General features: G+C 39.3%; 1 long non-coding RNA gene across 2 annotated transcripts in view; it reads left to right on the forward strand.

Annotated features, from left to right (window-relative positions):
* The window catches only part of LOC103102527 (uncharacterized), a 77,277-nt gene that overhangs the window by 16,782 nt on the left and 37,069 nt on the right, over positions 1-23,426 (forward strand). For both annotated transcript variants that reach the window (XR_008913432.1, XR_008913431.1), the window contains exon 2: positions 10,099-10,229. This is a non-coding gene — a long non-coding RNA (uncharacterized LOC103102527). The remainder of the gene's footprint in view (positions 1-10,098; positions 10,230-23,426) is intronic.

Consider the following 23,426-nt stretch of genomic DNA (forward strand, 5'->3'; position numbering starts at 1 on the left):
CCAAGACCTTGGGCAGCTCTGCAGCCTGGTATAGGTCAAAGGACACATAGCAAAGGGTGTGTACAAGTGAACACCAATACAGATACGCAAAGAAAGTCACATAGGCACACCAGTCCTCTGCAGGCTCACTGCTTCTTCGCAGGGAAGTCCCACCTTTTGTTGTTCAAGGATAAGGTCTACACTAGCAAAAGTCCCATCTGGTTGTCCCTCCTTTGTTGTTCAAGGGCAAGGTCTACACTAGCAACCTAACACTCTCTTCTGGGATAATCGCCCACCTGGCACTGGCACTTGAAGGTTGGATTCCAGACAGCTGTCTGCTTCTTCAGTTTCCAGAGGTTACTCTGTGGCTGGCTACTTCTACTACTATTTATTGCTCATGAGCCCCCACCAATATGCTTCTCATCCACAGTCAGTCATTAGATTAAGCTTTTAGCAAAGGCGAAAAGGTACATTGAGAATAGTTGGCATAAGCATTTCCACTAAAATCATGGAGTATACTCTCCCACAAATACACATTATTTATGGGAATGGTGGGCTCAGTCTTAAAGTAAAATGTTGGGTACATTTGTAGCATGTGTGGTAAAGGATAACTTACAACGCCTGGCACTACATGACCTGAAGATCCTTTTTTCTCTTTATGTGGTTCTCACATGGCTCCTCTTCAATGTAATCTCTCTCTCTGTTGCACAGCCCCTCAGCTGTCTCTCAGGGTCTACTCCTTCCTTGAGTCTCTGGTGGATCACACTCCCTGACACTGCCTCCTCTCAAGGATGTCTTGTCTGTATCTGTCCTTGGTTTGTCTGCTTTTGATTGGATCCATTGTCTCGTACTGGTCCAATAGTACTGATGATGTGGTTGATAAATACCAGATGCCCTCTGGCATAGACAAGGGCTTTTGCCTTTACGAAACATTCTCAAATCTCCAGAACTAGAACTGCTAGAATTTGGCCAGCTATTTAAAGTGCCATTTAAAGTCATTTGCATAGCTAGTTATCATGTTCCTTTCTTGACTCAAAGAGGTTCTTCCCTCATAAAGGGACTATCAGACACAAATGCATCTTATTTCCACATTAAAGCCCCATTATGAATGGCTATATCAACTGAAGTAGAGAGTCATTGATTAATTGTCATTAATTGAAAATTTTTATTTAATTAATTTAGAATATTTTTCCTCGGTTACATGATTCATGTTCTTTCCTTCCCTCCTTCCCCCTCCCCTGAGCTGATGCACAATTCCACTGGGTTTTACATGTGTCATCGATCAAGACCTATTTCCATATTATTGATATTTGCACTACGGTGATCATTTAGGGTTTATAACCCCAATCATATCCTCATCGACCCATGTGATCAAGTAGTTGGTTTTCTTCTGGGTTTCTACTCCCACAGTTCTTCCTCTGGATGTGGATAGTGATCTTTCTCATAAGTCCCCCAGAATTGTCCTGGATCATTGCATTGCTGCTAGTAGAGAAGTCCATTACATTCGATTGTACCACAATGTATCCGTCTCTGTTGTACAATGTTTTCCTGGTTCTGCTCCTCTCGCTCTGCATCACTTCCTGAAGGTTGTTCCAGTCTCCATGGAATTCCTCCACTTTATTATTCCTTTGAGCACAATAGTATTCCATCACCAACAGATACCACAATTTGTTCAGCCATTCTCCAATCGAAGGGCATCCCCTCATTTTCCAGTTTCATTTCCAGAGAGTGCGGCTATGAGTTTTTTTGTACAAGTCTTTTTCCTTATGATCTCTTTGGGGTATAAACCCAGCAATGGTATGACTGGATCAAAGGGCAGACAGTCTTTTAAAGCCCTTTGGGCATACGAACTAGTTTTTTTGAACACCCACAGAAAAGCATACTTATCTCCTTTTTTTTAAACCCCTTACCTTCCATCTTAGAAACAATACTATGTATTGCTTCCAAGACAGAAGGCTGGTAAGATCTAGGCAATGGGGGTTAAGTGACTTGCCCAGAGTCATACAACTAGGAAGTATCTAAGGCCAGATTTGAACCTAGGACCTCCCATCTCTAGGCCTGGCTCTTAATCCACTGAGCCACCCAGCTTCCCCCTCTCCTCTTTTTATATGCTAGCCACTGGAAACACTAGAAAAAGATTGTTACATGTTTACATTCCTCAGATCTCCAGGCAGCAGTTGCTACCTTCCTGATACCATGGCACAAATATCATATCTCATTCACCAGGGTAAAAGTTTACAGGTTAGTCATCCATAACTGAAGGTATATCCATAGTTAGTCATATTTACCTGTCATAATGTGGTAAACATATTGTGCACTCAAGAAATACTTATTAATAAATAATAAATTAGTTAACTAATAAAAGAAGATTCTTTTTATCACTTAATCAACAAACATTTATGTACTGTGTACTGTGTGTATGTACTGTGCTATGGACTAAAAAAATGCAAAGACAAAAAAAACCAATCCCTTTTTGAAAGAAGCTTTTGCTCTTGGTTATTTTGAAATTTTCATTATTTATTTATTTTAAATAATCATTAAAAAAATGAGTTTCTGAATTCTCTCCCTCTCTTTAACCCTTGTCTCACCCATTGTAAAGTCAGGAGATGTGATTTCAATTATACATGTGAAATCATACAAAGCATATTACCACATTATCCATTTTGCAAAAACAGCATGAAAAACGTGAAAAAATTAGGTTTTAATCTGCATTCAAACTCCATCAGTTCTTTCTCTGGAGATACGTAGCATTTTTTAAATCATAAGTCCATTGGAATTGTCTTGGATTGTTGTATTGAGTAGAATAACTCAGTCATTCCCAGCTGATCATTGTACATTTTTGCTGTTACTACACTGTTCTCTCAGTTCTGCTCACTTCACTTTGGATCAGTTCATAACTATCCTGCTGGTCATTTCTTATAATATAATACTATTATTTCACAACCATATACCATGACTTGTTCAACCATTCCCTGATTTATAGCTATTCCCTCAATTTCTAATTCTTTGCCACCACAAAAGAGCGGTTGTAAATGTTTATTTTCCCTTCCTCCTTTATCTCTTTGGGATACAAAATGTGCAGTGGTATTGCTGGGTCAAAGGGGATGCACAGTTTTGTAGTCCTTTGGGCATAGTTCTGAATTGTTCTTTGGAATGATTGCATCAGGTTACAACACTAAGTTCATCAGTATCCTAATTTTTCCACATCCCCTAAACATTTTCCTTTTCTTGTTCTGTCCTATTGGACAACCTGATAAATGTGAGATGGTTCCTTAGAGTTGTTTTAATTTGCATTTCTCTAATTAATTGTGATTTAGAACATTTTTCAGATGACAATAGATAGCTTTGATTTTTTTCTTCTAAACACTGACTCTTCATATCCTTTGAACATTTATCAATTGTGGAATGACTTATAAATTTGAGAAATGAGGATTTTATCAGGGAAATTGCTTTCTTGGTTTTCTTCTTTCTCTTTTGTACATCAAATTAATCAATGGCTTATCTATTTTTCTCTTTCCATATAACCAGCTTCTAGCTTTATTTATTGGTTCAATTTTTTTCTTTCAATTTTATGAATCTCTCCTTTGATTTTCAGAATTTCCAATTTGGTATTTAATTGAGGATTTTAAATTTGTACTTCTAATTTTTAAAAATTGGACGCCTAATTTACAGTTCTGCTCTTTTTCTATTCTATGTTGATGCTCTTTCTTCTTTGAACCAAATCTGATGAGAATAAGATTCAAGTATTGCCCATCCTTCCCCATTTTCCCCTCTACTATAAAAGTTCTTTCTTGTTTGCCTCATTTATGAGATCATTTCCCATTCTTCCTCTCCCTTCCCCATTCTCCCAGTGCATCTTGCTTCCTCATCCTTTCAATGAAAAAACACAACAAAATTTCATCCATCATAGTCAACTTACACCTGACCACTCGTTTAAGTAGACTCCTTCTAACTGCTCTGACCTAAACCCAGGTGTGACAGACCTTTCCTGCTGACCTCCTAAGTGTTCTTTGGATGGAAAAATATCTCACCCTGAACTTTTTTATTGGCTCCACCTTTCTAGAATTTTATTTGATGCATTATTTTAAAGTTATTTGGAGTGAAATGTTGGGAGAGTTCAACTGAGGTTCTACCTTTTTGCTACCATCTTAGATTCCCACACCAAATCCTTTTTTCCAATACCACACTTACATTAGCACATAGATTAACTGTCGATTGACTTTATTCTGGGAATGAAAAGGGTAGAAGTGAAAAAAACCTTTCCCTTTTAGCTATTTGTTGAAACATTAGTTAATTATATGATACAGGAGGTGTGTTGGGGAAAATATCTATCAAAATTTCCTTCCTCCTCTGTGGGATTGGTTAGCTTTTTTCCTTAAAATATATTGAAAATACCCTCAAAATTCAATTGGCTCAGTAGACTAAAGGGTTAAGCCATTGATATAACTTCCTCATTGCTAGAGTATAGAGTACAAAAATCTATGAAGAATGCCAGCTCCTGCCTAATGCTTAATCTATGCACCACTGGGGCAACTTAGAGGCACAAGAATTGTGTTCAGCTAAATCAGTCAAAAATTTGTTACCTAATTGAATATTTCCTCCCTGTTGTGGCTAAGTAAATCTCTTTTTGTTAACTGCTTTATAGACTATGAATATCTCCTTCTGTTCCAGTCTCAAACCTAAACTACCCGGGGATCAGTCTGGTGGTCCTTGGATTGCAACCAGAGATAAGATTTAGAAATACAAAAATCATTCCTGCAAAGTGACATAGCAAATGAATATCACGAAATGAAATGCACCTCACTGTCTTTCCCATTAGATCTGGCCATTCACAAGTAGGGCATATATTGTGATTAAATAATAGATGATTGTGTGTGTGTGTGGGGTTACTAAATATTAATTACCATCACCTTGACAGCCTTATTGGCATACTGGAATATGTTTATCTGTTCTTATATACCAAATGCCAACTAGATTCATAGCTCTCATTCAGAGCTCCAGAGAATTTCCCTGAGTGATTCAGGAGCTGATCTATTTGGATTTCCTGGGGATTTTATTGAGAAAACTCCTGCAGCAAATTCCCTGGGGAGAGGGGGAGATGTTGGTGCTAGATAAGAAACAATAGGCCAATAGGCAAGACCTGGTCCTTGATGGAGGTGATTCTGGAGAACTAAGGGCTTACTTCTTTCAGCATCAAAACATTTTATTTTATTTTTATTATTATTTATTTTTATTTTAATCTTCTTAGATATAGATGTTTCTTTTTTAAATTTTTGTTAATTTTTTTGGAAAAATTTATTTAATTAGATGATTTAGAATATTTTCCCATGGTTACAAGATTCATGTTCTTGCCCTCCCCTCCTCTCAACCCCCTCCAGCATTTCCACTGGGTTTAACATGTGTCATTGATCAAGACCCATTTCCATAGATAAAGATGTTTCTAAGATTGATTTGACACGTCCCTGCCTTCTTAGACAGAATATAGTTTGTTCTACCCCAACATATGAATCCCTTAAAAAATCACCATGTTCTGAAAAATCAAGCAATAAAAACCCCACAGCTTATTGGGAGAAGCACGATTGGGGCACAACACTCAAACATGCTTGTCAGTTTCATATAAAAAAGAAAGGAACCTAATAAACTAGAAGCACAGTTTGATATTTGTTGAATGGGAAGCAATACACAAACACTATAAGCAATGGCGATCTCTTTGACTTCGGGCTACTGCTTGGCCTGCACCCTGGTTCCCATGGGGCATGAGCTGGCTAAGTCTATTGCAGTGGACAAGAGGATGGCCTCAGTTGCTATAGTTCCAGAAGGTTGGCTTTGGGGTCAGGGTGCATGTGGACCAGCCATTTTCTGCCAACAGTGTCTATAGCATCAGAAGATATACAACAAATATCTAAATTTTATCTTGCAAAAGACTTGATTGTCAAAGTGGGAAGCAGAAGGGTTACGGCTTGTAAACTACTGCGCAGCAAAGGAAGGAGGGTTATCTGGAATCTGACAGAAAGTCAGAAGTCCTGGATGGGTGTAGCTCAATGTTCTCTTTTTGGCTCTCTGCAGTTGGATGCAATTTTTTTCATTCTAGTTGTTTCTCCTGGATGAAATCAGACATAAGCAAATTAGAAATTCATGTTATACTTTTTACTCAAATTGTTCCCTCATATGTCAATGCTGTTGGAACAAATCCTTGTTTTTAAAATAAGTGTCAGAGCAGAACTGAGATACATAAAATAGCATCAAGTCTTAGTAGGCACCTTTGAGGCCAGACCATTTTCAAAATGAGGAAACTGAGACCTGGAGAGAAGTGACTTGTAAAAGCTAGTAAACAAATAGCAGAGGTGGGATTTGAACTCGTGTCCTTTGAAACTAAATCCAGTTCTTCTTTGAAAATATCACATTGCATTGTTAAATATAAGTCTATTGAACTCAAGTATAGTATTCAGATAACTGTACTTGATCATTTAGTTGTTATGAATAATGATCATTTAATTCAATTCAATAAAGATTCATTTACAACCTACTATGTGTCAATCACTGTGGTAGGAGCTAGGAATACAAAGTGAAAACTTGAAAAAGCTCCTACCTTCAAAGGAGGCATGTAGTGCTGTAGAAAGAATCCTGGGCTCTGGAATCAAAGGTAGTGGGCTCAAATCCTATTCCTGGCCCAATTTACCTGTATTATTTCTGGGTAAGTCACTTAATTTCTCTGGGATTCGTTTTCTTTATCTGTAAAATAAGGAAGCTGGTCTAGATGCCCTCTCAAGTCCTTTCCAACTCTGGATCTAAAATCCTATTGTGATAGGAAAATTTAACAATCTGGCTAAATATGAAACAATATTAATAAATGATGTAATAAATATGAAATAAACGTAGAATCATTTGGTGGCAGCGAATACTAACAATCAGCACTGGGCTATTAATGATGCCCTCAATGTCCCTAGAAATATTGTTTGTTTGTTTTTTGCAGATACAGCATGCTATAATTGTGGAATTCTTATGTCAGCTTTTTATATTTTTCCTGTCCCCAACTTTGTTCCCAGGCCATCTGCTGCTGCTTCTCCTCATAGTTATTACGGCTGCCTATTATCTTCCTCTCTTTCTAATTTGCTGCTTTTAACCTGCTGTTTTTGGACAGAATAACTAGCTGAGTAGTTCAAGAGAATAATAATAATAACAGCTATCATTTCTGTAGCACATTAAAATGTTTTCCAAGCCCTTTACGTGTTACCTCATTTGATCCTCCCAACAACTCTGTAAGATAGATGCTATTAAGTTTCCAACAAAGCATTTGATGAAGTCTCTCGTACTGCCGTTGTACACAAGAGGAGAGATGTTGGACAGATATGTACAATTAGGTAGACTCCAGACTACAATTAGGTAGCATCCAAAGAACATCCATTAATTGGTCGATGCTGAAATTATGGGGGAGGCAGGGCTCCAGGCATCTGTCCATCCTCAGCCCTGAGCTGTTCAACATTATTATCAACAGAACAAATTTAAGAGTGATAGTGAAAACACTAAATAATAGCTGAAATGCTGATCAACCAAATCAGGATCCAAAAAGTTGGTATTTTTTTCAGGAAATTTTCGTTTCCTCCTGAATTCTTATCTGTGTTCTAGGTACGTAGGCTTACTGGATACCTGAGTCTAGGGAGGTAAAGAGATACCACTTTGATTTGGTTTTTGCTTTTTTAAACCCTCACCTTTCTTCTTAGAATCAATGCTGTCTTGGTTCCAAGGCAGAAGAGAGGTAAGGGCTTCACACTTTTAATTATGTGTTTTTTTTTTAACCCCTTACCTTCTTTCTTAGAATCAATACTGTATATTGGTTCCAAGGCAGAAGAGTGATAAGAGCTAGGCAATAGGGGTTAAGTGACTTGTCCAGGGTCATACAGCTAACAAGTATCTGAGGTCAGATTTGATTCTAGGACCTCCCATCTCTCAGCCTGGTTCTCTATCCACTGAACCACTTAATTGCCCCTACTTTGTGAGTAAGGCTCTATCCATTCTGACATGCACATATCAGTACAGTCCTGAGGGCAGCAGCATCTAGAGGCAGTTTCTCAGAGCTGGTCCTTGGCCGTGTTTTGTCAGATGCAACATTTGTTTTTGGACAACCTTTTCATTCAATTGGACACGTTTTGTTAAACACTTACTATGTTCATGGAGTTAGAGACTTTGAGGCAGAAAGAAACAATCCCTGTCCTCAAGGAGACTATATTCTATTGCGGGACATAAAATATTCTTCAACAAATAGACAGAAAGTAATACAGAGTAATTTCACCAGGGGGAGAGCACCGGCCTGGGAAGATCAGCGTACCTCCAAATTCCTCAGAGCTCTTTGTCAGTATCTTTTCCAAATCCTCATCATCCACTACCTGGATTTTTGATACTTTGTTGTTTTGTGTGCTTCCTCTGGCAAGTGTCATGCACTGTATAGAGATTTATTATGGAGTTGCCTAACTGGATACATTTCTGGTATTATGAGTAAGTTGATGACTGACTGGAAGTTTCCTGAAGGCAAGTTTCATATCATTTTACATCCTTGCATCCTCATTGAATTTAGTGAATTAAATTGAAGAGGTTGATGCCAGGTCTCCTGACTCCCATAATTCAGTGCTCTTTTCCTCTTACTCTTCCAGGGGATCCAATCCAAGTGGCATTTAAGTGTTTCTTAAACTCAGAGCATGCTAGGCACAAATTTTTAAAAGTAGTTTCCCAGGGGAATCTAGGTGGCTCAGCGTACTGAGAGCCAGGCCTAGAGATGGGAGGTCCTGAGTTCAAATTTGTCCTCAGACACTTCCTGGCTATGTGACCCTGAGCAAATCACTTATTCAATCCCAATTGCCTAGTCTTTACCTCTCAATAGTATTGATTTTAAGATGGAAGGCAGCGATTAAGAAAATAATTCCTACCTTTAAGGAATTTATATTCTACATAAGAACCTTCCCAGTGTCTCTCAATAAGTCACACCATGTAACAGAATCCACTTAAGTATAGGGCCAGGTGGTGGATTGTGCGGAGAAATATTTATAGAAGACATGCTGAGGAGAAATCTGGGAAACCTGGTATTAGTAATTATAGAGACAGCAAAAAGAGTTTTCAATTGTAATTGGTGAAAAGAAAGGACCTAGTAAAGTGAGGATGTATCACTTTGACTTGGTTTTTGTTTTTTAAACCCTTGCCTTCCATCTTAGAATCAGTGCTGTGTATTGGTTCCAAGGCAGAATAACAGTAAAGGCTAGGCAATGGGGGTTAAGTGATTTGTCCAGGGTCAAACACCCAAGAAATGCCTAAGGACAGATTTGAACCCAAGACAGGAGTCTCTGGGCCTGATTCTTATTCTGAACTACCTAGATGCCCCAAAACTTGGCTTTTAAAAGGAAGAGCAGAAACATACAAACAAAGCTTAAGATCTAGAGGGATACAAAGATGTAATTCAATTAAATGTTGTAGTTCAAAAAGCATTTATTAAACACCAACAATGTGCAAGGTAAGAGGCAGAAAGTCTTAGTGGACAGAGAACAGGATTTGGAATCAAGGAGACATGAATTCAAGTCTCTCCTCTGACACCTACAGGTTGGATAACTTAACTTTTCAATTCCTTAGGCAATCCTCAAAAACCCTAAATTGTAGAATGTAAGTTACTGATCTATATGAGTATAGAGAATGTCTTCACCAGACCTTCCCTGTAATAGTGCAATTTACAAGACTGGGCTGGGGAGGGGGAAAGTGAGAAAACAAGTATGTATATGGTTAAAAAAAAGAAAGAAAGAATCTGTGATTTTGTCAATGTAAACAACTTCCAGTCTGGCAATTTCCTTCAACAAGAGAGGTCATAACCTGTCTGTGATTCAGTTACTAAGTTCTAGGTAGTTTTCTGAGGCTTCTAGTGGTAATTAACTTACTGAGGGTCACATAGCCAGTAAGTGGTAGAGGCAGTATTTGAACCCAGGTCTTCCTGTCTCTAAATATAGCACTTTCCCCACTATTACAGATGTATACTTTTCACTATATTTTATTAATAATTCTTACAGCCAGGAAAGTTCCATAATGTCAGTTCTGCCCCTTGGACCATACTGCTAATGCAAATTTATTCTTTCCTTTCCTTAGCCTCCAAATGAACAGAGAAAGGTGAGCCTATTAATTTTCTGCATATCCTGGCTCAAGAAGATGATATTGACAATGACAATGAGGATGGTGAAAGTGATGAGGATAATGGGGATAATGGTGGTGTGCGGCAGGTAAGTGGTGTTCACAATTGCAGGGGTAGTTTTGGCTCATAGTTTGAGAATCACTGAAGGCTTACACAAGGGCCCTGATGGATTCTCTGCAAAGGTTCAAAGAAGGAGCTGATTATACCTTGCCAGAGTAGTTCCTATTTCTTATAAGGAGGGAAGAGGGTCAGAAACCATCATGGTTCTTGTCCTCTCCTCTTGTATCATGCATTTTCATCTTCTCTCTTTCTCTTTCATGTCCCTGAGGTTTTCCCTCAGTTTTATCATCTATAAAATGGAGATAATGATACCTGATAAGGTTGCTAATTGTGTAATGGATTCCTGTACCCTAGAACTACAATTACCAGCACCCCACTTTGCTTCTCACATTATGTGCTTATATAAGGAGGATATAAATTTGGTTTGGTCCGCCTCTTGTGCTCTCTTCCTATAATCCTGTTTGGTGGAGGTGGTGTGAGGTGAGTGGTAGGAGAATCTACTCACATGGCCTTATATTTTGTTAGATAATTACCTTTTTATTCCTTTACTTCAAGTGATTATTAATAAACCTTAAAAATATAATACTTGGAGTATTGGACATTAATTTTAAATCCTACACAATCCACTTTAGTTCAACAAGCGAATCTTTTAAAATTAAATTTTATTTTTTCTATGAACAAAAATCTATTTATTCTTCTTCCCACTCCTTTCCCCCACTGAAAAACTAGAACAAAATTCTTGTAACAAATACATATTATCAAATAAAACAAACTCCCAAGTTGGCCGGTTCCAAGCAACAAGTTATTTACTAAATATCTACCATATATTATGTACTATGCTAGGTTCTGAGGATATAAAGAGAGGAAGATGGGTCCTTCTCTTAAGGAACTTGCATTCTACTGGGGTGGAGTCTATGTGTGGAAATACAGTACAGCATGTACACAGATAGGAAAATGCAATATATATATTATATATATATATTAATTTCTTTGGAGGAGAATGTATGTAGTAGAGATGGAGTTCTGTGAAAACTAAATCAGGGGCTATTTTAAAAAATTCTTACCTTCTCTCTGAGAATCAAGACTATGACTTGATTACAAGACAGAAGAGTGGTAAGGGCTAGGTTATGTGGGTTAAGTGACTCACCCAGGGTCATATAGCTAGGAAGTATCTGAGGTCAGATTTGAACCCCGGACCTCCCATCTTTAGGCCTGGCATTCAGTGAGCTATCTAGATTCCCTGAGAGGCTATATTTGAATAATGTACAAGATCATGAATGGGCACAGAGCATGACCAATGTCAAGATGGAACTGGCATGATGGGAGATGGAAAAGCCAAGTGAGTATTCCTCAATAGGTTTCTATTGCGGATCTAACATGGGAATTCTGCACACTGAGGGGAGGGAGGAGGCTTCTTTCCAAGTTGTCAGAATAGCAAAAGACAAATTCATATGAATGGTAAATAAATAAATAAAAAACCGCAAACACATCTCTGTATTTTCAGATAGAATTACTCATGGCAGCAATTAAATTACTAGGCACAGCATTTGTCAGTTGCTAATCTAGAATAAGATGGTAAGTTATAAGAGTATGCTAAAGCAAGCTCTTATGAGACTGCTTGACCTCGTTGTTAAAATTAAAGAATGAGTATTTATGCCTTAGAAATCAGCAAATGCTCCAAATCAGGGCTTTATTTCTTTCGCTAATTGTTTTATTTTAGTTTGTTGTTAGACTTAAAATGATGGAGGAAATGCTAATAATTCAGATTAAACTTAAAAATGTGTCCTGTGTACTTTTCCCCAACCTGGTTGTTAAACATTTATCAGCATACCTTTGAGAGTAACGAATTGACTTTCATAATACTGACCCTGGAAGTTCCTTCTTTTCATAGTATCTAAATTTAGGACTGAAAAGAATTTTAGTGATCACCTAGTCCAACCTTGTTTTTTACAAATAAGTAAACCAAGGCCCTTGTAAGTCAAGTGGTTTTCTCCAAATCATACAGATATAACCCAAACAAGGGTTTGTGCCCATGTCCTCTGGCCCAAAATCCAATGCTCCTTCCATTTTACTATACTACTTGAATTATCAAAAGACTCATAGCTACTAAGACCAAATTTCATCAAGAATAATTGGAAAGTGAGTTTTAATGTATTTGGGTATTTTTGAAAATTGTGTTGTAGTTTTCCTACTTGGTTGTGTGACCTTAGACAAATCACTTAACCAATGAAAGTCTCAAATTCCTTATTATTTATTTGAAAACCAAATTAAAATGAGGAGATTGGGCTTAGTGACATAACTGGCATTTTTCATTCAACACACTCAGAGTAAGTAAGATAAAAAAGCATCCTTTAATTGCTTTCTAAAGCTGTAGGATAATATGTAGGCAGAGACTCTGTGATCCAGTCAGACAAGCAGGGTAGGAAGTTCATTTGAGGTGAGGCAGCTGGGGCTATAGGGATGTTGTGGGGAGAAAATAGATATGATTTATTAGCTATTTTGACTAATTGTTTTCTCTTAATAGGTACTAAGGTAAATTGTTTCTTTATTGATGAAGGAATAAAAAATACTATATCCTTTAAATTTTGGCACCCTTGGGAAAAGCTTCAGTTGCCTTCATCCTACTCATAGCTCTTGCTGGAGTATATAATTTCCCAAATTCTTTTCCATTCTAATATTCTGCATTTCTTATGAGTGAATGAATGAATGAATCAATGAATGAAAGTGCACTTTTGTGCTTATCGTGTACAAGGCACCAGCTCACCTCGGGAGGATACAAATACAAGCAAGAGAGACAGTCCTTGCCCTTAAGAAGCTTATATTCTTTTAAAAATTATTATTTATTTTAAGCACTCTTTTTTAAAAATCGAGTTCTAAATTCTCATCCTTCCTCCAGCCCTCCCCAGCCCATTGAGAAACCAGAAATATAATATCAATTATGCCTGAGAAATGATGTGAAATATTCCCATATTATCCATGTGAAAAAACTATACTCCATTCTACACTTTTGTATATTACAATCTATACTACTGTATTGATCAGAGAGGCTGAGTTTTTCACCGTTGATCTTATTAAAATATTGCTGTTACTGTGTACAATGATCTCCTGGTTCTGTTCCCTTTATTCAATTAATATAGGTCTCCTCAGACTTTTCTGAAGCCATCCCACTCATTATTTCTTAGAGCACAGTCATATTCCATCACAATATATCACATGTGCCACAACTTGTCCAGCCGTTCCCCAGTAGGTAGGTATCCCCTCTACCACAAAAAGAGCTGCTATAAATATTTTTGTACATAAAAGTCCTTTTCTTTTTTCTTTGATCTCTTTAGGATACAGACTTAAGAGTAGTATTGCTACGTTGAATGGTATGTACAGTTTTATAGCCCTTTGGGTGTAGTTCCAAATTGTTCTTCAGAATAGTTTCATAGTTCACAACTCCATCAACAGCATTAGTGTCCTTCCGTGCCCTGCTGCCCTCGACACATCTCTAGCATTTGTTGTTTCCCTTTTCTGTTGTTAACCAATATGATAGGTATGAGGTGGTCCCTTGGGGTCATGTTAATTTCCATTTATTTAATCAAGAGTGATTTAGAGTCTTTTCCCATATGACTATAGATAGCTTTGATTTCTTCGTCTGAAAACTGCCTGTTCATATCCTTTGACCATTTATCAACTGGAGAATGACTTTTTTATTATAAATTTGACTCAGTTCCCTAGATATTTGAGAAATGAGGCCCTTATTAGAGAAAGTTGATGTAATTTTTTATTATTGCTTCATTTTCTGTGGTACCTTTTAGTAAGATGAAGTTTTCCTGATTATCTCTTTCAATTAGGTCTATTTTTGCTTTTGCTTTGTCTGAGATCATGTTTGCTACTCCTGCCATTTTTAAATTAACCTCAGCTAAAGCATAATAAATGTTCCAGCCCTTTATTTTAACTCTGTACATGTTTGTTTCCAGTGTGTTTCTTGTAAACAATATATTGTCAGATTCTGGTTTCTTTCCACTTCCGTTTATGGGTGATTTCATCCCATTCACATCTATCCAATTTTATTAATTGTGCATTTCTCTCATTTTTACTGTTTATCTTTCACTCTTTTTTACCCTGTTCCTCCTTGAAAGTTTGTTTTGCTTTTTATCTCAACCTTATTTAATCTGTTTTCCCTTTTTACACTCCCCCTTTCTCTTATCTCCTTCCCCTCCTACTTCCCCATTGGGTAGGATTTTTTCTTTTTGAGCCAACTCTGTTGAGAGTGAAGTTCAATCAGACTGCTACTCTCCTTCCTTTGTCTACTGTAAAAGCTCTTCCTTGCACATCTTTTTTATGTGAGATCATTTCCCCCATCCTTCCTTTCCCTTCCTCCCATCTCCCAGTCTATTCTTCTTTCTCACCCTTTTATTTAAAAAAAGTCACCCCAGCACAGTTAACTGATCACCCATGCTTTCTATTTATATGTAGCCCATTTAATTGCCATAATAATAAAGTTCTTAGGAGTCATAAGTACCACCTTCCCATACAGGAAACAATTAAACATATGAACAGTTTGATCTTATGATTTCTTTTTCAAGTTTACCTTTTTATGTTTCTCGTGTTGTGTTTGAAAGATGAATTTTCTATTTAATTTTGGTCTTTTCTTCTGGAATGCCTGAAAACCCTCTATTTCAATAAATATCTATTTCTCCCTGGAAGGATTATACTATTTTTCTGGGTAGGCTATTCTTAGGTGTAGTCACAGTTCCTTTGCCTCCAGAATATTATATGTGAAACCCTATGCACCTTTAATGTGGAAACTGCTAAATGTTATGTGATTCTGACTGTGGCTCAATGATATTTGAATTGTCTTTTTCTAACTACCTACAATATTTTCTCTTTGACCTGGGAGCTCTGGAATTTGGCTGTCATATTCCTGAGAATTTTCCTTTTGGGATCTTTTTCAGGAAGTGATTGATGAATTCCTCCCAATTTCTATTTACTAAAAATAGAATTTACTATTCAAATCTAGTTCTATTTATTTAAAAATAATTTACTATTTCTGTTGGTTGTTTCTTAATGACTTACGAAGTCATTAGCTTTACCCAGTTCTAATTTTTAGAAAGTTATTTTCTTCAATGAGCTTTTGTACATCTTTTTCCATTTAGCCAATTCTGCTTTTTAAGAATTTTTCTTTAGTGAATTTTTTCCCTGCCTCTCTCACCATTAGGACAATTCTGCTTTTTAAGATTTTATTTTCTTTGGTATTTTTTTTGGTGCTTCTTTTACCAAGCTCCTACTTCTTTTTTCCATAATTATCTTGCAGCACTCTCATTTCTCTTCCCAATTTTTCTGTCACTCTCATTTTTTTTTAACTTTTCAGCAGTTCTTGCTGGACTTGTATCCAACTTGGATTTTCTTTGAGGCTTTGCTTGTAACTGTTTTCAGAAGACACTCTTCTTCTGAGTTTGTGCCATTATTTTCCCTGCTACCACAATAGATTTTCATAGTTAGGTTGGTCTTTTTTTGTTGTTGTTGATTTTGAATTTTATGTTAAAGTTGGGCTATGCTCAGCTAGTGGAGTAGGTAGAGGACAGTGTCCCAAGCTTTAGACCATTTTTTTTTGTGTTTCTGTTTTCAAAGGTAGTTCTGAGGATCTGTAAGTTTTCAGCTCTTTAAGGTGGTGTGATCTGGGGAGAGATGTGGTGGCTCCTTTTCTTGTCTGTGCTCTTGTGTTTTCTTAGGAATAGTCCCTGCTCTCTTGTAGCCACAAGCACTGGCACTTTTTTCTGTCTTTAAGCTGTGACCAGGTCTTCTGCTCCCCTGTAGCTGCAAGCTCTACTGCTCCTCTCTGCCCTGTAATGTCTTTGGGCTGAGAGCCCCTGAAGCTTCTGCTGTCCCTGTTGCAGCCACTTGCAGGACCCATGGCTGTTGTTGACACCCTGTGTGTGTGCTCGGCTGGCCCCTCTCTTGGTGTCACAAATCTTTCCTGCAGATTAAAAGTGTCTCGGGCTAGAAATAATGTCTCACCCCAACATTTTGTTAGTGCTAACATTCCAGAATTCAATTTGATGTCTTATTTTAAAGCTGTTGGGAGGAGAATGTTAAGAGAGTTCAGCTGGGTTGCTGCCTCTACTCTGACATCTTGGCTTTGCCCTTCATTCGCTTTATAATGGATCCCACTGATTGGGTGGGAAGCCTATTCAGGTACTGAAATGAGGGATAAGAGGCAGCTTTAGTGTCATGTGTAGAACATGGGACATAAGAATCAGGAAGACCTGAGTTCAAAGTTTATTCAAAGCTCATCTTAGGTAATTACCTACTTTATGTGACCCTGGATAAGTCACTACTCCATGCTCTGTTTCTTCCTTTGCAAAAGGAAAAGGTTAGACTCAGTAGTCTCTAAGTGCCCTTCTAGCTCTGAATCTATGGTCCTATCATATTTTGAAAAACACACTCTAGAAATGGTACATTATTTTGCATAATTTAGTTCCTGTATCACCTATAAAATGTGTCCATTCCCACTTCCTTGTGACTGCACTAATAATATTTCTCTCATCTAATTGGCCTGGCAGATGGAGCAGAGGACTTGGGGTCATAAAGACTGGGATTTGAATGGTGACTATATCACCACTCACTAGCTTGGTGACCCTGGGCAAGTCCCTTAATATCTCTGTTCCTCAATTTCCTCATCCGTAAAGTAGGGATAATAACATTTGTATTGTCTACTTCACAAAGCTACTGATGGAGGGAAATTATTTTAAAAAGGCATTTTTAATGCCACGCTACCCACTCAATGTGTGCCCTCACCCTGTTATGGACAGTCCGAGGCATAGGAGGCCAGCCACTGATTGATTAGACCGCCAAGCGAGAAAGAGCTCGGAGGCGATCTGCTCTTCTCCTCTCCTTTCCTGAGGCCAGCTCCTCCATTGGTCCTGGCAGGGCTGGGAGCACCCAGGGGCCCAATCTCTCTCCCGCATGCAAGCTGACAGCTTTCCCGGCTAGGCATTCTAGGCTGGCCTGATACCAGGTCCCCTGTGAGGGATGGCTGATGAGGCATCAGTCCCCCACTTGCTCTGGGGAGGAAGACCTCCGCACAGTATCAGCCTGGAGCAAAATGAAAAGGTTTAAAGCAATCTTTTCTTTGGCAGAAGTCATTAAAATTCACCAAGCCCCATCTCAGGGGCCCTGGCTTATTGTGTGAATACTCTGGCTGCAGCGGGGAGAAAGGGGGAAGTTTCATTTCCGACTGTCTGATCTAGCCATAGGTAGAGATTGCCTGCAGATAGGGAGGCTCATTGATACCTAGCTCCTTGTCTCTCTTTTGCCTCCAATACAGCTCCTTAACTCTTGATGGGGAGGGTGGCTCCAAGGCAGTGTATCTAGACCAGGCAGATGCTGGTTTGGACCAGTGCTGTGTTGGGTAGGGAGAAATACCAGAAGGCAAAGGGGGAATAAAAGTGTATTATGCACCTACGTCACACACATCAGGCAGTGTGCTAAGTGCTTGCAAATTTCATCCCATTTGAAAAGATCTCTAATTATTTGAGAGTAGGGCTTCTTATCTTTTTCTGTGCCACAGATCCCTGGGACAAGACCTCTCAGAATATCGTCTTTAAAGGCACCAAAGGAAACTCTATTAAAAATGTTAAAAGCTCCTGGTTAAGAACTCCTTTTTAGAGGAGCATGATCAGTGGCCTCAGTCTCCCCTTTCTAGTGCCAAGAATGAATAACTACTCAAGAGATCACAGAGTTGTAAACACAAGTGGACATAGGGACGTTTTCCACAACTGAGTCAGAGCGGAGGGGTGGTGGTAGCAGAAGTGATGGTACCCGACATTCCACAGAGAGTTTGTGACAGGAGAGGGGGAAACCCCATCTGTTGCTGTTGTTGTCTTCAGCTGTTTTTCACTGATGTCTAACTCCTCTTGACCACATTTGGGGTTTTCTTGGTAAAGATACTAGAGTGGTTTGCCATTTTCCCCTCCAGCTCTTTTTATTTATTTATTTAATATTATTTTTTTTAACCCTTACCTTCCATTTTAGAATCAATTCTTTTCTTTTCTTTTCTTTTTTTTTTAATTCTTACCTTCTGTCTGTGTATTAGTTCCAAGGCAGAAGAGCAGTAAGAGCTAGGCAATGGGGTTCAAGTGACTTGCCCACGGTCACACAGCTGGAAAGTGTCTGAGGCCAGATTTGAACCTAGGACCTCCTGCCTCTAGGTCTGGCTCTCAATCCACTGAGCTACCCAGCTGCCCCGTCCAGCTCTTTTTGTGGATGAGGAACAAACAGGATTAGGTGACTTGCCCAGGGTCTCGCAGCTAGTAAGTGTCTGGAACCAGATTTTATTTCAGGGAGAAAAGTCTTCCTGAAACCAGGCCTGACTCTCTATTTATTGTGCCACCTCGCTGCCCCGTCTGCTAGCTGTCACTCTATCTATTGGTCCTTATTCCCATGGCGATAGAGGAATGAGTGGATCATGAGAGAAGGGCACCATGTAGACAAAGCCATGAAGGGCCAGCGTCTCATGGGCCATTGCCAAAAGCAGATGGGGAAGGTGTTTACCATATCATACCCCTTCCCAAAACTATGTTGGTGCCTTGGTCCAAGCCCTCTTTTCACCGGTTATAGCTCTTGTTATAGTTGTATGATATTTATAGTTATAGCTCTTGTTGGTAGACATGGAACTTGTGCCTAGGACAGTCTCAGATACTCATTGAATGATGCTGGCCAGTCAATCAAGGAGCCTTCATTAGGCACCTACTGTATGCCAGGCACTAGAGTAGGTGTTAGAGATATAAAGAGAAAAATGAACTAGTTCCTCTTCTGGAGGAACTTCTTCCTATTAAGGGGGACGATAGAGACAGACAGACAGGACTGTATACAAAATAAAACCCTCCAGCCTGAAATCTGTGACTCTTCATGCAAGGCCATTTTTGCTGAGGGGATTAGCAAGGGCTTCATGGAGAAGGTGGAACTGGAGCTGAGCCTTAAAGGAAATGGGTTCAAAGAGGAGGAGATGAGGAGGAAGCTCATTTACAGCATGATGGAACAGCCACTGCAAAGGCACAGAGATGGGAAATGGAGGTGTGTGTGAGAAACAGATTGTAGAATGCATGAAAGGAGTAACATGTATGCTTGGGTATGTGTCTGTGTATACCAGTGGATGTTGAGGTGGCACAATGCATAAAGTGCTGGACTTGGAATGAGGAAGACTCTTCTTTCTGAGTTCAAATCCATTGTCAAACACTGACTAGCTGTGTGACCGTGGGCAAGTCACTTAACCCTGATTGCCTCAGTTTCCTCATCTGTAAAATGAGAAGGAGATGGCAAACCACTCCAGTATCCTTGCTCAGAAAATCCTCAATGAGATCACAGAGCTGGACACAACTAAAATGACTGAAGAAAAGCAACAAAAATGTATGATATATATGGACATATATGTAAGCAGCTGCACATATTTATAATTATATATATATATATATAGTAGAAAGGTAGATTGGAGACAAGTTTAAAAGTCAAACACAAATTACTTAACCTTTCTAAACCTTCCTTGTTTTATCTGTCAAATGTAATTAATGACATTTTTATGTGTGCTATGAGGATCAAACATGATGATGTGAAAACCTGTTGGAAAAATAAGGAATTGAGGCAGCTTGGTGGCTCAGTGGATAAAGAGCCAGACCTTGAGATAGGAAGACCTGGGTTCAAATCTGACCTCAGACATTTCCTAAACATGTATCCCTGGGCAAGTCCCTTAACCCAATTCTCTAGCTTTTACTACTCTTCAGTCTCGGAACTGATATTGACATAGATCCTAAGAGAGGAGGTCGATCACATACATGTAAGGTATTGTTATTATTATTGTCATTGAATCCTGGAGCTATTAGAAAAGAGGGCTGGTAAGAATGCTGTGTAAGATCAGGTACTTTTCTTAATCTCTCTGTGAATTAACATGTCCCTTCCTGAAAAGAGGGGACTCTGTTTTCCTCACCAGATGCCATGCACAGTGCCCCAGGACACTCAGATGAAAGGAGCTATTGAATCACAGATGACTGTAAGCTATTATGCCAACATATGGTGGGAAGCTGTAGGCTCTGATTTCTGTAGCAAATAATTTGTTAGAGAGATGGAGAAGGCACGCATCCCCACAAGCTGGAGTGTGCAAGACTATCCCAACTCATTGGGGTCCTGGGCCTATCTTGACCTCCATACTTCCATTGCCCAGACTCAGGAGGGAGAGATGAGCAGAGGAAAATGACAGTCTATTGTAAACCAAACCAAAGAGGCTGCTGATGGATTTCTCTTTTGTTCTGGTCCAGGATTATATTTTGAGATACCCAAGAAGTATCATAGAGCACAAAATGGCAACACAAGAAGGAAAGGCACTCATCGATTATATTCACTGGGATGAAAAAATCACTAAGATTTAACATGATTGTGGCTGATGAGACAGACAAGTAATTGTTTAGTCCATTAGAACTTCCTCCAAAGGAAACAGCCCTGGGTACAAATAAATGTTGTTTCTATGATTTCATTTTAGTTAGCCCATCAAAAGTCTTGAAACAAATGTTTATGGTGGTGTTTGGGATCTGAGATAGATTCTTTCTTTGGAAAAGCCTTTCTTAGGGTTCAGTCTTAGGTCTTATGTTTGGTAAGAGAAAATCCCGGGAGTGAAATTATTCTGTCCCTCCCCTCATGGAATTGTCTAAGGGCAGGAAGTAGAAATCTTTAAAGGATCTGGTGGTGTAATGGCCAGGCCTAGAAGAGAGAAGGATGTAGGTCAACAGGAAAATGTTCTGAGTTTTTCTGTGGGAGAAGAATGATAGATTAAAGTCCAGGTATTAGACACAAAGTCTTGGGAAAGCCAGAGGCAAAGAGGCTTGTGACATAAGCATTAGGGATTCCAAAGAGTAAGTTTATCAATCCAAAGAGGGCTAGAGGTAAAGATGATGAGAATCAGAGCTATAATTAGGAACATTTTTTTATTGGGACCAAACAGTTTAGGAGGGCAATCACCAGGAAATCAACTGGTCAAAGGTGGGGGAGGCATTTGATGGGAAGACAAATTCCCTCAAAAGAGATACTGCACTCAGGACCAGACTGGAAGAAGAAAGTATTGAGGATAGTTAAGTCACACAGGGCATGAGGCTTTGGAAAACTGAGAGGCTAGAGTTGGGGATGGTGGCCACTGTGGAAAGGAAGCATATTCTCCTCGGAAGGAAATACACTCCCATAGATATTGGAAACTCAAGGAAAAGCCATGTTTGGCCCATATTAACTGTGGTTCTGGTGGCAATGATAACCAAATCATTAAATACTGTATCCCTGAAGGGGCAGAGGTAAAAGGGCATGTCCAAATATCCTAATATAGTCAGCAGCAAAAAGTCTTTGAGGTTCAAGGAGGGATGTGGACTCAGTAGTTTAGTAAAATCAATTGATGCATAGTCAGAGAAAGTTTGAACTCAAGCAACGAGATCTCACAATCGGTAACATGCAGAAAGAAGAGCCCATTTATTGAAAAGGCCTAACAGCGGGGGTGTGCTGGTCTAAGTCCTCCAGTTCTTTATGTAAGACATATGACATAGGGAGTGTAATGGAAAGAGCATTGAACTCGGAGTCAGGAAGACTCCTCTTCCTCCATTCAAATCTGACCTCAGACACTTCCCTGCTGTGGCACCCTGGGCAAGTCACTTAACCCAATTTACCTCAGTTCCTAATCTACAAAATGAGCTGAAGAAGAAAATGGTAAACCGCCAGTATCTTTGTCAAGAAAACCCCAAATGAGATCATGTTGAGTTGGACATGACTGAAAATGACTGAACAACAACACATGTGGCTTGGGCTTTCCAAAGTACTTTCATCTATATTTTCTGCCTTCAATCCATAATGTAGGATAAAATCCAAATTCCTTTAGACATAGTTAGCAATCTGATCTTTTCAGCCATTTCTTCTATTTCATCTTTCCTTCCTTTCTCCCTTCCTCCCCTCCTCTTTCCTTTCTTCCTTCCTTCCTTCCTTCCTTCCTTCCTTCCTTCCTTCCTTCCTTCCTTCCTTCCTTCCTTCCCTCCTTCCTTCCTTCCCTCCTTCCCTCCTTCCCTCCTCTCTTTCTCTCTCTCTCTCTCCCTTCCTTCCTTCCTTCCTTCCTTCCTTCCTTCCTTCCTTCCTTCCTTCCTTCCTTCCTTCCTTCCTTCCTTCCCTCTTTCCCTCCTCTCTTTCTCTCTTTCTCTCTCTCTCTCCCTTCCTTCCTTCCTTCCTTCCTTCCTTCCTTCCTTCCTTCCTTCCTTCCTTCCTTCCCTCTTTCCCTCCTCTCTTTCTCTCTTTCTCTCTCTCTCCCTTCCTTCCTTCCTTCCTTCCTTCCTTCCTTCCTTCCTTCCTTCCTTCCTTCCTTCCTTCCTTCCTTCCTTCATTCCTTCCCTCCTTCCCTCCTCTCTCTCTTTCTCTCTCTCTCCCTTCCTTCCTTCCTTCCTTCCTTCCTTCCTTCCTTCCTTCCTTCCTTCCTTCCTTCCTTCCTTCCTTCCTTCCTTCCTTCCTTCCTTCCTTCCTTCCTTCCTTCCTTTCTTTCCTTTCCAAAAGAGCAGCAAGACCTAGGCAATGGGTGTTAAGTGACTAGGAAATATCTGAGGTCATATTTGAACCCAGGTCCTCCTGTCTATAGGTCTGGCTCTTTATCTACTGAGCCACCTAGGTTACCCCCCTTCTCCTATGTTATTTTCAAATGAGATAATATTTGTAAAGCACTTAGCACAGTGACTGGCATATAGTAGGTATTTAATAAATGCTTATTCCTTTCCTTTCCTACTTTTATAGGAACCTATCACCAATGCCATCCTGGACAGTCAGGAAAGGATGAATACAAGATATTTTGAAGGGACAAACAATAGGACTTGTTTTTCCTTTGGATCTAAGGTCTAAAGGTAAATGAGAAGTCAAATAGCAGTTGGTCTTGGATCCCTGGGGCTTCTTCCTTAGCAATATCTGAGCCTCTACTCATCTCACTCAGCAGCTAGGTCAGGGAGACACATCTGGCAGGTGAGAAGACTGATTCACATTGTCCCCTGTCAGGATTAATTGTATTCAAGAGGAAGACATGGGTGGTGATGGTCGATAGGGAAGGGGTGTGTGTGTGTGGGAGGCTATCAAAGTGAAATAGAGTAGCAGTTGCTTTCAGCAACCTGTTCTCTCAGCCTGTGGAACCTGAAGGCATTGGCTGAGAATGGAACCTGTTGATTTGTGGTGACAGATGCTAATG

This window comes from Monodelphis domestica, chromosome 7, assembly GCF_027887165.1.
Source record: "Monodelphis domestica isolate mMonDom1 chromosome 7, mMonDom1.pri, whole genome shotgun sequence".
Lineage (NCBI taxonomy): Eukaryota > Metazoa > Chordata > Mammalia > Didelphimorphia > Didelphidae > Monodelphis > Monodelphis domestica.